The following is a 15,206-nucleotide window of genomic DNA, read 5'->3' on the forward strand; positions in this document are numbered from 1 at the left end:
TGTTTTATTGCTGGTAAATTTTGTTTCTTCCACCAGATATCCTGATAGATGAGGAGGCTCTTCTCACGATTACTGAGAAGAGCCTTTAGGGGGTTAGCGGGCAGAGAGGGCTTAGCCAGCTCTCCTCGCACACGAGCAGCAGTCTGCTCTGAGCAGCCGCCCACATGACTGCCGGCTCTGCCATGGAGCTGGTGGGGGCTGGGGAATTCGGGTGCTGCTTGGCCCCTGGAAGCTCCAGCATGCCCTGAGCAAGTACGCAGGACATGCTGGAGAGACCCCCAAGCCAGGAGGGTGCTTTTGAGCCTCCTGGTCGGGGGTCTCTTCATGAGTTGCTGTGCCATGGAGCTGCACTGCGGCAACTCACGATCTGTTAACCCGGGTTAGTGGATTGCTCGCTCCACTAACCTGGGCTAAGGGGTGGACTACCTAAGCGGGATAACCACTTGTAAGCCACCGGGCTCGCTTGTGAGCCCAGTGGTTTACACGAGCAGCAAAATCAGGCTAGGCTCTCCTAGCCCGATTTTTGCTGCTCGTGAGAATAGCCTCATAATCTATCATGGCAAATGTCATCACACAAATATCACAGGCACCTATTGGACAGTGCCTGTGGTGCGTACTGACACGAAATATGAGCCGCCACCCCCACCGCCCTCATAATGTCATGAGTATTTTTGTTGTTTCCTGATTCTCTTTACTTTGCCAGACACCTCAACACTTTAAAATGGAAGTGGTAATCTAGCAATACCTTTTCTATAGAGGAGGGTTGAGCAGCTTCAAAGTGCCCCGATCTGCCATTGCTCTTTGGAACCAAACGAATTGTAAGCAAGGTAGCCAGCGCTGTAGCTGCCCCCTCCATTTCTTTCAGCAGTTGTGTGTCCCTCCTCTTCTGTACCAACCATTGAATGAAGAGCAAACAGCATGGTCCCGTCCCGTCCCGTCCCCCCGCCCCGCGCGCACGCACACACACACACACACACACACACAGAGTAAAGGTACTGCCCATGTGGACTGGATATTATGCTTTTAGCAACATGGTACTTGCTGTGCTGTGGATGAAATGAGGTTGCAGCATGTATTGATTGATCATCTGGAAAAGCTCATTCTGCATTCTATGGCTTGGATCCAAAGAACCGTGAGCAGAAGGAGAAAATCTTTTAGAGCTACACCATGCACTCTTGTGCAAGCTCTAGCGGAAGACTTTTCACAGTGCAGGCATCACACCGTGTATCGTGCTTCGTAGTACAAGAAACATGGTAATAAGAAAGAGACAGGCTGTAGCATATAACCTTTAGTGGACCATAGAAAAGATCTTGAAAAGAATTTGTATAAATTTTTCCATTTGCACAAATGGAAGAATTTACCTGGATTTAGGGTCACATTTATCACACAACACTCCTCTGCTAGGTCAGAAAACAGCTCTTCCATGAGCTGAAGAAACTTTCCACTAGTGGAATAGTACCCTTAGATCCAAGCCATTATATTTGTTACTTGTAAGTGTTATTATCAAATTCCATTTTGATCTTGTATGTGTAATTATATTAGATACCTTTTTTTTTTTTTGGTAATTCCTCCCACTCTCTCTCAGAAAGCCTTATTTGAGACTCCCATTGGTCTCCCATACAGGATCAGGTCCACACCTGTTTGACTGCAACCATAATATGGTTGAAGCACCAAAAGTCTCACAGACTGTTGGTGCTGGGAGACTTCAATTTTGTTTTGAGACCAATTTGTCCGGGGCAGCTCAGGAGTTCATAGGGCCATGGCAACTATGGACCTATCCCAAGTGGTCTCTGGACCGACGCATATTGCAGGTCACACGCTTGATTTGTTCTTTTGCTCTGATCAGGGTGGTGTTCCATGGGTGGGGACTCCTGTGATTTCCCCATTGTCATGGACGGACCACCATCTGGTTAAGGTTGGGATTACAGCCACTTCCCACCTCCGCAGGGTGAGGGGCCTATTAGAATGGTCCGCCAGAAGAGGTTATTGGATCCAGTAGGATTCCAAGAAGGCTTGGAAGGATTCAGTGTTGGTTTTGCTGGTGATCCTGTTGATGCCCTGGTTGAGAATTGGAACAACTTGCTCACCAGCGCAGTAGACATGATTACTCCTAAGCATCCCCTCTGACCCGCTTCAAAATTGGCCCCTTGGTATACGGAAGAGTTACAGAGGCTGAAGTGGCAAGGTAGGTGACTGGAGCGCAAGTGGAGAAAGATTTGACTCGAATCCAACAGATTACGACACAGAGCACATTTAAAAATCTATGCTCAGGTGATACATGTGGCAAAAAAGCAATTCTTTTCTGCCCGTATTGCTTCTGCAAGTTCACATCCAGCGGAGTTGTCCAGGGTTGTGAGGGGGCTAGTATCTGCCCCCCCCCCCCGAACCAGAATTTGGAAGCATCAGTCACCCACTGTGATGTGTTTAATGAATTTTTCGCAGACAAAATCTCTCAGATACGGGCCGACCTAGATGGAGACTCCACAATTAATCTGATGTCTGAACTGGAGGTGTCCAACAACTCCTCTTATGTGATTCGACTGAATCAATTTCAGTTTGTGATTCCTGAGGAAGTGGACAGGCTGCTTGGAGTGCTGAGGCCTACCACTGTTCTCTTGACCCTTGTCCAACATGGCTAGTTCTATCTAGCAGGGATGCTGTTATAGGTAGCCTGGTAGAAATAATAAATGCTTCTCTGAGGGAGGGCAGGATGCCTCCTTGTCTTAAGGCAGCAATTATTAGACCTCTTCTAAAGAAGCCTGCATTATATCCCTCAGAGTTGAGCAATTATAGGCCTGTTTCCAAATTCCCATGTCTGGGCAAGGTAATTCAGAGGGTTGTGGCCTATCAGCTCCAGACCTCTGTTGCCAGATCTGGCTTTTTTAAAGCCGAATTTTGTGTTACGGCCCATTTGACTCATGAGTATACCCCTTAGGTTCTGGCCACACTGCTGCAGACGGTCTTGGAGGAAACAGATTATCTAGACCCATTTCAAACTGGTTTTCAGGTGGGCTATGGGGTGGAGATTGCCTTGGTCTGCCTGATGGATGATCTCCAATTGGGAATTGACAGAGGAAGTGTGACTCTGTTGGTTCTTTTGGATCTCTTGGCGGCTTTCGATACTATCGACCATAGTATCCTTCTGGAGCATCTGAGGGGTTTGGGTGTGGGATGCACTGTTTTACAGTGGTTCTGCTCCTACCTCTCGGACAGGTACTAGATGGTGTCGATTGGAGATTGTTGCTCTTCAAAATCTGAACTTAAGTATGGTGTCCCTCAAGGCTCCATACTCACTCCAATGCTTTTTACCCAAGCTTTCTCAGGTTTTTTAAAAATACTGTTAGTTTAATGTTATGGTCTTTAAATTATTGTATTGTTTTAACTTTTATATGTATTGTTTTATGTTGAACTGTTTTAACTTTTATATGTGTTTTAATTGTTGTTAGCTGCCCAGAGACTAAGTTTGGGCGGGGTATAAATTTGATAGATAGATAGATAGATAGATAGATAGATAGATAGATAGATAGAATAGTAATATAGCACCATCTCTCCCAAATCTCTCACTGAGCTATGGTATGTATTTGCATAGAACATAGGAAGCTGTACAGAGTTTGGCGAATGGTCTGTCTTGGTCTATCAAATGGTCTATCAAATGGTCTTTCTACAGACTGGCAGTGGCTCTCCAAGGTTTCAGGAAGAAGTTTCCCCCAGTCTTATCTAGAGATTGAAGGGGTTGAACCTGAGTCCTTCTGAATACAACACAGATGTTCTACCACTGAGCTCTAATCCCATCCTCTATGTGCAAGTGCATGTGTACAAGTAAGTGTAGACCTAGAATTACTGTGTTCAGATGGATTTTTGATTTTTCTTCTTTGAATTGAAGTTCTTTCTTCTAATGGAAGAAACCACCTAATATTTTGTGATTTGGAGAGTGCTGCAGCTGTCTGCCTGGGAGAGGGATTTATGAATAGAGGACAATCTTTTACCATCAGATGATGAGACCCTTTTGAGGGGTGATATGCTTCCCAGCTCTAGGTAAAACACTCAGGGGCTATTCACATGATTGAAGAAAAACGGGCTAGCCTCCGCAAGCCCAATTTTCTTCATTCATAAGAACCACCAGGCTCGCAGCCAAGCCCGGTGGTTCTTGAGCGGCTAACCCGCTCCTGTAGCCCGCCCCTCAGCCCTATCTGCTTGTGAGTAGCCACGGCGCGGCGCGGCTCCGCTCCACGGCTACTCGCGAGTAGACCCCCGACCCGGAGGCGAAAGCCACCTCCCGGCTCCGGGGGTCTCCCCAGTATGCCCTGCACACTCGCACAGGGCATACTGGGGCTTCTGGGGGCCACGCAGTCCCCAAGCTCCCCAGCCCCCACCGGCTCTGTCTCGGAGCCAGCAATCGTATGGGCGGCCAATCCAGTTGCCCAGGGCTCCCTCCCCGCTCGTGAGCGGGGAGAGTGGGCTTAGCCTGCTCTTCCCTCTCACAGCCCCAAACCAGGTTTCACGGATCATGAGACTCGGTCCTCAGTTTGGTTTCAATTGACTTTGAGTGTAGTTGTTGTTCCATCAAGTCAGTGTCAACTCCTGGCAACCACAGAGCCCTGTGGTTCTCTTTGGTAGGATACAGGAGGGGCTTACCATTGCCATCTCCCATGCAGTATGAGATGATGCCTTCCAGCATCTGTCCGATATAGGTGTTTCCTATAGTCTGGGAAACATACCAGCAGGGATTCGAACCAGCAACCTCTTGCTCCCTAGGCAAGTTACTTCCCTGCTGCATAGTACAACACCTAAATTTATCTCTTATTCTGACAATATCAAGTCTACCTTGTTTTTCTGTTTTTTACTGATGTCTGCCTTCGAAATAACCTGTGAATTTCAAGTAAGCACTGAAGAATGGACTCCGTAGATATCCAGATTTTATATTTTTAAAATCTAGGAGTATGGCCATGGTTTGCCACCTTAATCCAAGCAGCCCTGTATGTGTGTATTGAAAGCATCTCACTTCTTTCAGAGACTGGTCCAAGTCTGCATAGAAGCCTCTAAACTCTATCTTTAGATTCTACAAACTGCAGACTGTTAGGACACCTCCAGCATGCCTCCCCCTCCCCTGTTCTACCACACTTTTTTTTTAAACTTGCCATCTCGCCTGATGAAGAGTTGAAATACCTGATGAAAAAGTAACAAAGTATCAAATAGTGGGTTTTTCTTCTGATGGACTAACATGGCTACCTCTTGTTTTTTGCTTTTAAATGTCCTGTTTTACTGGAAGGAGGTGTTTGGAGGTGTCTCATCATCATTTGGTAATGAGGAGGGACCAGACAATTAGAATTCCGTATTGAAAGGAGAAAGGATAGACTGGTTGATAAAGCTTTTCTCAAAATGAAAGTGGGGAAAGCGTCAAGCTTTGGGATGCTGCAGATATTATTGCTCCTATTTGCTGAGTCCAGTGCAAATTCCAGTAGAAAAGACAGGAGGGAACTGTCTGATTCTTGGCTGTAACAACCATTCTGAAGTAGTGATTTAATTCTTTAACTAACTAGTGAGAATAATGTTTGTTTGGTCATGTATCCATTTGGCTAGCCTTTCATTGGCTAAGGTTATGCTGGTTTGAGGAGAAGCTGGGGTTTTGAGGGCAAGGCTGCTCCATATACATTTGGAGCAGGTACAGTTCAGCACCTCTTTCACTGAGGTCCATACAATTTTCTGTTCTTTTCTGTTCTTTTGTAAGAACATAAGAACAGCCCTGCTGGATCAGGCCCAAGGCCCATCTAGTCCAGCACCCTGTTTCACACAGTGGCCCACCAGATGCCGCTGGAAGCCTACAGCAGGAGTTGAGGGCATGTCCTCTCTCCTGCTGTTACTCCCCGCAACTGGTACTCAGAGGCATCCTGCCTTTGAGGATGGAGGTGGCCTATAGACCTCCGACTAGTAGCTGTTGATAGACCTCTCCTCCATGAAGTTATCCAAACCCCTCTTAAAGCCATCCAGGTTGTTGGCTGTCACCACATTTCGTGGCAGAAAATTCCACAAGTTGATTATGCATTGTGTGAAAAAGTACTTCCGTTTGTTGGTCCTAGGTTTCCTGGAAATCAATTTCATGGGATGGCGCCTGGTTCTAGTGTTATGTCAGAGGGAGAAGAATTTCTCTCTCTCCACTTTCTCCTCACTGTGCATGATTTTATAGACCTCTATCATGTCTCCCCACAGTCATCTTTTTTCTAAACTAAAAAGCCTCAGGTGTTGTAGCCTTGCTTCGTAAGGAAGGTACTCTAGGCCCCTGATTATCTTGGTTGCCCTCTTCTGCACCTTTTCCAGTTCTACAATGTCCTTTTTTAGCTGTGGTGACCAGAATTGTAATTCCATAGCTTGCTACATCTAACTAGCCAGGGAGAGGGAATTAGGGGCAAGGAGTCGTGGCAGTGATTTCCATCTGAGCTCTCTGCTTTTCTCCTGCAGTGGTACAGTTTAATATACCAGTGGGGGAAGCTGTACTCATGGGAAAGCATATTCACTCCTTTAACTAAAGTGGGGAGGAAAAGGTATGTGGAAGATGTACTCCAGCACCAAAGAAGGAGAGCAAACATGTTTCAAAGGAAAAAGAGGGGTTTTCTTTAGCAAGGAAAATACTTTGATAATGGTGGAAAATTGATGTAAAGATGAATAGGCAATTCTTTTTCAGGTTTTTTTTCCTTTTACAGAAAGCTGCATGAGCAATTAGGTGCTGCAGTATATGTGGAGAGAGAGAGAGAGAATTAATTGTTTTTTAAAACTACAGTATAGGCAAGGCATAAGAAGTCAACATAAATGCCTGGGATGAGCAATGATGTCATAGGTACTATTCAATGAGTGCCTCTGACAGTAAATTAAAAATATACTGTATATAGATTTTTCTAATTAAAAGAAGAACTATGGCACAGAATAGGTTTAAGGGGACTGTGGCTGGTGTCAGTAGTGGTGTAACGGGCACTACCCAATAAGGGTCTCTGACAATAAGCAAACAAGATCACACATGTCTTTTAAAAAGAGCCACAATAGAGGGGAGAACTGGGTTTTGCCAGCAACCATGATTTGCAGTAGGCATGCTGAGAAGACTGGTCCCTCCAGTGACAGGGCTACAGTTGTGAGGGGAGGCCCCTCACAGTCTGCATATCCTGATCTTCTGCAAAATGAAACATATGTACACAGCTTGAATATGTGCGCTTGCATTCACAGCTGTGATTTGACCAAAGACTCTTTAGCTCCATCTGGAGGCTAAAGAGCAGGGAAACAGCCCTGCAAGAAACTGGTATGACCTATATATGCAGATATATAGCTCAAACTCCCCTGCAACCCACAATCGGTGAAGAAAGATGCAGGCTCCTGTCAGAACACACTTGCTCTGTGCCCCAAATTCAGCACAGAGGCCACAATAAACTGCTGAACATCTTTACGAACTGAAATGAAAGCCACACTGGGTAGAGCTAAATACAGGCACCAGAGCTGTGTAGTACCAAATACAAGAGTGAGCTCTGCATTGTTGCGTAACAACAGGATTGTCTTGCAGGATTCATTGCAATAAAAAGAGCCTTGATTCTCAAAGAAATAGGCACATTGTATCTCAGCTAACATCTGAATCCTAACCCTGTCACTTGGAAAAAAAGACTCATAGAGTTCAAGCTATGTCCACTAAGGTGTTTAGGATTTCACTGTAAGTAGGTAGCACAGTCATTTTCATACATGTCTTGTAATGTAATATGAGCTTGGGATTCAATGCAATTGCCTTTGCTGTTCACATTAAACATCATGTCATCAAAGCCTCTTCAGATGCTCTGTTAAAAGGACAATGTACTCGCATACACTGTCCAAAGCGGGAATGGAAGTCCTGCCTCCTGGCATGTTAGTCATTCCCCCTCATTCCCCCTCTTGCACTTCTGTGATCGACAGACTCCCACCCCCAAAGCCCCCTGGAATTTTGCTCTTTGGGGAGAGGTAACATGTTGCCATGTGCTGATGTACCCAGGTGACTGATGTTCCTTGTCTCCTTTTTCTGCATTGGCAGGCAAGGAAATGCACTGAAACACAGTGGGGAGGTGATCCTCCCTCCTCCCTCCACTCAGATGGAGCCGAGAGCCAAGAAAATTGTTGCATTGCCATCAGGGTGAGAAAGGTTTGCTGGAGTACCTGCTGAAACTGCTGCACTTAGTTTATTTCTCCCATTTCGGGGCAGCACTGTGCATTGTAGAGATGCATCCAGCAGAAATTAACCAAGCTTTAGCGAGTGAGTAGGGAAATTGCACCTGTTGAATTTCTGCCTAGATGCATCCCTTACCAGCCCAATGCTGAGCTGAAAGCAAAGTGTGGTTGCATGCAGCCTAATTTGTAAAGTCAGCATAATGTATGACGGGGTAGGCAACCTTGTCTATCCAGCTGTTGTTGAACTGCAACTCCCATCATCCCAGCCACAATATATTGGAATTGGGGATGCTGGGAATTGTAGTACAACAGCAGCTGGAAAGCCAAGATTGCCTACACCTGTTATATAAGATTGTAAAAGTCTTTACAGACTTTAGATTTTTAAATTTGATTTTTAAAACTCACAAGTTTTAAATGGTTTTGTATTGTATCTCATTTTTGTGTGTGTGTGTGTGTGTGTGTGTGTGTGTGTGTGTTTTGTGATGTTATGTATGTGGTTTTAAGCTGATATTTTATTGCAGTATTGTTACGGCAGTAAGCTTTTCTTTGATTAATTTTAAAATTTTACTGATTATTTATTCGTGGATATTTATCTATATATTTACATATTTCCTTTTTTCCAGTTGTATCTTTCTATGTTATGAGATGTGATGTTATGCTGACCTTGGGTCGCAAATAAAGAACTTTGCAATTTGATATTTTAATGCTGTGTTGTGAGCCTCCAGAGAATAAATACAGCTTTAATAATAACTAGCTGGGCCGGGCATAGACCATCTGTGCCTCTACTTCGCCACTGCCGCCACTTCCTCCCCCCACCCCCACCACCTCTTGTTTGCCCACACGCCCCCTGCCACCTTCTTCTTTCCCCCGTTCCCTTCTTCTCACCCCCACCCACCTTCTTCTGCCCACCCCCCCACTGGCCGTGTTCTCCCTCACCCATCCACTGCCCTGCTGTTGCCGCCTTCTTCCCACCTGCCCGGCAACTTCCTTGGCCGCCCACCCACCCACCACCATTACTGCCATTTTCTTTGCCCACCCACCCCCACCAGCCGGCTGGCCAACTGCCGCCACCATTTTCTCCCCCGTCCCCATCACAGCTCCTCCAGGCAGCCCCTCGCAAACTCTCGTGAGAACAGCCACACATGGGATTAGCGATGGGTATGACTAAGAGAAATATATATAGAGAGGTGGTTGTTGTTGTTAACCAGTTGCATGGCGTGGAAGTTAAAGTAGGTACCTTAACTTGCAATCTGCATACATTTTAGAACATGGGTGAAAATTAAAAGCTCCTTAACTCACGTCTTAAATTGAAGGTTCTTTTTTTAAAAAACCATAATAATAATACCTGTTCCTGGTAACAACACAGGTACTGCCAGACTGACTAACCAATGTTTGCTTGAGGGTGTCGTATAGATTAAGTGTTCCCACATTCCAGCCATGGTACCACCCTCCATGTTTGGAAGCCAAGACATGGAAGTCCCATGTTCAGAAATTTGAAAATACGGGGTTGTCACCGTGTGAGCAGCAAATGATGCATGGAAAGGAGCTCCTCCTGCTCCTGGCATGCACAGTCTGAATGGTGGAGGATCCTTGCAGAACCCCATGGAAGGTGTGAAAGGACTCAGTGCTATATTGTGATGTGGATTGTGGGGTGTACATGATATGGTGATGGGAATGTATGCAGTGAGACACCTCTGCATACAGTCACCTTCTACTCAGTTGGAACAATTGTCCATCTAGCTCAGTATTTTCTCCTGCAGGGTTCTCAAACTTGGATCCTTAGATGTTGTTGGACTACAGCTCCCATCACCTCCAGACCACTGTGGCTGGAGATAATGGAAGTTGTAGTCCAACCACATGTGGGGACCCAGTTTGAGGACTCTTCATTTACAGAGTAGTGTTGTATTGGCAGCATTGCCTGCACTGACTAGCAGAATCAGAGGGAGGTTTCAGACACTGGTCTTTCCTATCCCTGCCTCAAGATGGTCGGAAGCTGAACGTGGGTCCTCCTGCCTACAAAGCAGATGCTCTGCTGCTGAGCTATGCCTCCCCGCCCGCCCGCCACCAATGTAACTTCAGTGTAACAAGGGCAGGATCATGGTTGAAGTTTTTTGATAGATTGGGGCAGACGGTTAATTTGAATGAGCACCCATGTGAACTGAACAAAACAGAAAATCTAGAAAGAGAAAACAAAGATGCTCTGATTACTGTGGTCCATTTGGGTCATGGTCTGCAGAGACTTGTGTAACTATGTGAGCTTTTGTCTTTGAAGCAATTGCCACTCTACGTTGCATTGTGCAAGCGTTTCATACTTGTAGTGCTTTTATTTTTGCATGGCTGTTTGTTCTTTGTGCTTTTTTGCATTTCACAAAAGCTATGAATGAAAGTGAAAGTGAACTTGACGGGCCACTCTGGTGACAGAAAAACATGACCTTGGACATTGCCCTTATTGAAGCCTACAGTGTGCTGGTTCCTTCCTTTTGAAGATCAAGATGCAGAGTTTGGGGATGCAAGAGAATGATTGTCATGCGGAATGTATAGGTTCTCTACTCTCAGTGTTCCCTGAAAATATTACTATATAGCTTCCAGCTGAATGCATTTGGTATGTTCTTGGCAAAAGAAGATGAAACGTCGGGGCTGGGGGGTTTCTTTCTAAAGCAGAAGAGATTTTCGCTCCCTGTCCTCCCCCACCCCTGCCGCTCTCTCTCTCGCTTTCTCTCTCTCTCTTTTTTGCTTATTCATGTGACTGTTAAATAGCCTGTGGCTTTCTCATTTTTCTGTCTTTCTTTAAAATACTGCAGTAAGTCTGGAACTAGATATTAATGGAGACATATAGCCTGCTGTTAAACCAGCATCCCTGTGTCTCCTCTTCCCTCTGACCCCGATCATTTGTAGTAAAACAGACCGTGCAAGAGCATAATTATAACTGAAGAAGGGGGGGGGTGAGGGACAAGGTGGGTGAGAGACCCTGGGCAGGGGCCCAGCACTGGCTGGGTGGCTGCTCACTCTTCTTTCCCCACCTCCCCAACTCACTGGCACACTGTTGGTTCCTGACCAGAGAGGACTTATTTCAGCTTCAAAATAGACAAGCCCTCTCCAGTCTCCAACCTCCCATGGTTGGGTAAGATGACTGAGAGGTTGGTGGCTGACCAGCTCCAAGTGATCTTGGAGGAAAATGATTCTCTAGACCCATTTCAAACTGGCTTTAGGACGGGCTATGGAGTTGAGACAGCCTTGGTCGGCCTGATGGATGACCTTTGCAAGGGAATTGACAGAAGGAGTGTGACTCTGCAGTGAGTTTTTGGATCTCTCAGCTGCTTTTGATACCATCAACCACTGTAGCCTTCTGGATCACCTGAGGGATTTGGGGATAAGAGGCACTGTTTTACAGTGGTTCCACTCCTCCGTCTCAGGTAGATTTCAGATGGTGGTGCTTGGTGCCAGTTGCTCTTCAAAACGGGAGCTACTATACTCTGGGCTAGCCGCCCAGAGACGTAACTTTGGGCAGGGTATAAATAAAATAAAATAAAATAAATTAAATATATGGATTCCCACAGGGCTCCATACTGTCACCAGTGCTTTTTAACATTTTAACCACTGGGTGAGGTCATTAGGAAATTTGGTGCTGGGTGCTATCAATATGCTGATGATGCTCAATTCTATTTCTCCTTGTCATCAATATCAGGAAATGGCATTAGCCCCTTAAATGCTGCCTATAGGCAGTAATGGCTGGATGAGGGATAATAAACTGAAGCTGAATCAAAGCAAGATGGAGGTACTCATTGTTGGGAGTCATAATCAGCAAGATGGAATAGAACTTCCTGTTCTGGATGAAGGTACACTCCCCCAGAAAGAACAGGTTCGTAGCTTGGGAGTGCTCTTGGACCCGGGTCTCACCTTGGTGTCTCAGGGTGAGACTGTGATCAGGAGAGCTTTTTACCAGCTACGATTGATTTGATAACTCCACCCATTTCTTGAGGAGAATTACCTGAAAACGGTGGTACATCAGCTGGTAACCTCTAGGCTGGACTACTGCAGTGCATTCTGTGTAGAATTGCCTTTGTATTTTCTACAGCCATCCAGGAGGTTATCCTGGATGAGCACACGGACCTGTCATGTGTTATAGAGACCCAGTTGGATGAGAGGGGAGATGTAAATCTCTCCCAATGGTGCCCACCAGGTTTCCAGGTGCAGCGTCAGCCAAGGCAGGGTGGGAGGGGAGATGGAGTTGGCCTGGTTCATCGAGAAACCATTCCCCACCACCCGATGCACTGTCCGCCATTCTGACAAGTCCAAGTGCCTGCATGCAGAGATGGTATCACAAGACAAAACTGGGATTCTGTCGTATACTGCTCACCCTGCTGTCTAACAGTCTCCCTGCCTGAGCTGCTGGAGGTGGTCTCAGGTGTGGCATTGAGGACTACACAGCTGTTAGTCTTGGGGGACTAACGTCCATCTTGAGGCCACCTTGTCTGGTGCAGGTCAGGACTTCATGTCCTCCATGATGACCATGGGCTTGTCTCAACTGATTTCTGTCCCACACATGTGGCAGGCCATATGCTTGACTTGGTCTTTAGGTCAATGGTGAACAGTGGTGCTCCATGGATAGTCCAGGAGGCCTCAATACTGTTATAATGGAAGGATCACTATCTGACTAAGGGTGGACCCAATACACCTGTGCAGTGGTGGGGGACCAATTAGGATGATCTGCCCTCAGAAGCTTATGAATCCTAATGGATTCTTGAAGGTCAGGGGGAGTTTCCTGCTGAGAGAGTGAACAATCCTGGTCTCCCTCTGGTATGAGGACATGGGTTGGGTGATTGACACTATCGTGCCTAGGTGTCCTCTCCCAACACGCTGCATCCAAGCGACTTCCTGGTATAAAGGTGAGTTGCAGACAATGAAGTAGGCTGGTAGATGGCTTGTGCGTCAGTAGAAAATTCAGAATGATTGTGACCGAACACAGGTTAGAGCCCATATTAGGGCCTACTCTATGTCAGTGATGGCGGAGAAGAAATCCTACTTTTCTGCCACAATCGCGTCTGCTCAATGTTGTCCAGTGAAGCTTTTTCAGGTGGTTCAGGGCCTCCTAGGAGAGGAACCCAAATACCATCAAACAGAACCCTCAGCAGTACTTTGTAATTTGAGCTACATTTTGCGGATAAAATCGCTCGTATCTGTCCTGACTTGGATGCTAAGATTTTTGCAGCACCTGGATGTTGCCAATGCACCATCTGGTCTTGTTATATTGCAGCAACTGGATATTGCCAATGCACCATCTGGTCTTGTTATATTGGATGGTGTTTAGACTGTGTTGCCTGAGGAGGTGGACAGGCTGCTTGAAAGGCTGAGGCTTACCACGTGCATCCTCAACCCTTGTCCTTCATGGTTGATGAAGGCTTCTAGGGAGGGACTGGGTCCATGGGTGGTGGGGGTGGTGAATGCTTCTCTAGAGCAGGGGGTGATCCCCCCTCACCTGAAGGAGGCAGTCATTAGGTCCCTCCTAAAAAAACACCCCTCATTTGACCCAGATGACTTAAATAACTTTCGACCAGTTTCAAACAACCTCTTCTTGGATAAGGTGTTGGAGAGCATTGTGGCGTCTCAGCTCTGGGCAGTCCTGGATGAAACTAGTTACTTAGATCCTTTCCAGTCTGGCTTCCAACCTGGATATGGGACAGAAACTGCCTTGGTCACCCTGGTGGATGACTTATGCTGGGAGATAGACAGAGGGAGTATGACTTTGTTGATCTTCCTGGACCTCTCAGTGGCTTTTGATGCCATTGACTATGGTATCCTTCTGGGACATCTCTCTGGGTTGGGACAGGGGGGCATGGTTATACAGTGGCTCCGCTCCTACCTGAAGGGTTGTACTCAGAAGGTGGTGCAGGGGATGCCTGCTCCACCTCTTGGCCTTTGGCCTATGGGGTGTCACAGGGATCTATTCTGTCCCCCATGCTGTTTAACATCTACACGAAACCTCTGGGAGAGGTAATCCATAGGTGTGCACTGCAGTGCCATCAGTATGCTGATGACACCCACCTCTACCTATCTAGGCAGTAGATGCTAGGGATGTGCAAAATGTTTTGGGTACAGAACGATCTGTACCCGAAACAGCCAATTTCAGGTGATTCAGATCCGAACCGAATCACCCCTGAAGAACCCCGAAAGTTTTTGGATCCGAAACGAATAACCCCTGTTTCGGATCTGAAATATTCGGATGTTTTGGACCTCCATTTTGTGGCCAATAAATGCCTTCTTTCCCCCCTCCATTTTGAGCAATGACATCTATTTGAATTTCCCGCCTTTTCCCCTCCCATTGACTTCAATGCAAAAAGGTCTGATGTGATGTCTCCTCGAATTTCAGGTCCCAGGGGCAAAATAGTGGGGTGGGGTGGTAGTGCCTAATGGGTGGAGGCTACCACCCCAATTGCAGAGTGATTGGGCAGAGGGCTGATTTTTGGTGAATTGTTGAAGTTTACGCATCTTTAAGGTTTTTCCTCATAAGGTATTATGGAGCTTTCAGCAGCCCCATAAGTGCACTTGGGGGGTGCTGGGGTGGCCCAGAGCGAGTGGTGGTGTAGTGCACATAGGGTGCCATCCACCCCCATGGGTTGCTAACCCATGGGGTACAGGGTTCTGTTGTTTCTGAGGTATTCTGAGTGTGGATTCTATGATCGCAAATTAGAGTGGATTCATGGTGTCTCATTGAAAATCTCATTTGATATCATAGAATCTACACTCAGAATACCTCAGAAACAACAGAACCCTGTACGCCATGTGTTAACAACCCATGGGGGTGGTTGGCACCCTATGAGCACTACACCACCACTTGCTCTGGGCCACCCCAGCACCCCCCAAGTGCACTTATGGGGCTGCTGAAAGCTCCATTATACCTTATGAGGAAAAACCTTAAAGACGCGTAAACTTCAACAATTCACCAAAAATCAGCCCTCTGCCCAAATCCTTTGAAAAAATTCAGGTAGCTTCCTTGCCCCTACCCCGCACTACCACAAACCCCACACCTCTCTAGG

The 15,206-nt window shown here is 46.5% G+C and overlaps 1 long non-coding RNA gene across 1 annotated transcript; it reads left to right on the top strand.

Moving 5' to 3' along the window:
- The first annotated feature begins 369 nt into the window (after positions 1-369).
- Positions 370-8,868, top strand: LOC128322667 (uncharacterized). The gene is made up of 3 exons (XR_008305872.1): positions 370-1,253; positions 3,668-3,819; positions 8,039-8,868. It is a non-coding gene; the product is annotated as an uncharacterized LOC128322667 (long non-coding RNA).
- The last annotated feature ends 6,338 nt before the right edge of the window (positions 8,869-15,206 follow it).

Source organism: Hemicordylus capensis, chromosome 4 (genome assembly GCF_027244095.1).
Source record: "Hemicordylus capensis ecotype Gifberg chromosome 4, rHemCap1.1.pri, whole genome shotgun sequence".
NCBI classification, from domain to species: Eukaryota; Metazoa; Chordata; class Lepidosauria; order Squamata; family Cordylidae; genus Hemicordylus; species Hemicordylus capensis.